The sequence below is a fragment of the Sinocyclocheilus anshuiensis genome, unplaced genomic scaffold (assembly GCF_001515605.1).
Source record: "Sinocyclocheilus anshuiensis isolate Anshui unplaced genomic scaffold, SAMN03320099.WGS_v1.1 scaffold3390, whole genome shotgun sequence".
Taxonomy (NCBI): Eukaryota; Metazoa; Chordata; class Actinopteri; order Cypriniformes; family Cyprinidae; genus Sinocyclocheilus; species Sinocyclocheilus anshuiensis.
Window position 1 is genome coordinate 1 of NW_015541090.1, and position 258 is coordinate 258.

The window sequence follows — 258 nt, forward strand, 5'->3', positions numbered from 1 at the left end:
TTTCTCAAGTGCGTTCTCTCATCACTGCTGCTGCGTGATTGTGACTCATCACAACACTACGGAGACTTGAGGAAAAGCGGGGATTAAAGTCCAAAATATGACTTGAAATAACCTAACAAATCAATCGGGGCTAAAGCGGTTCCATAAATGACTAATTAAGTTCACACAATCTCACTAATTTGTGCACGTTTATTCTTAAGCAGCCCTTAATGTCGATCATGGATCAAATCGATCCACCATGACAAACAGCGAATATAT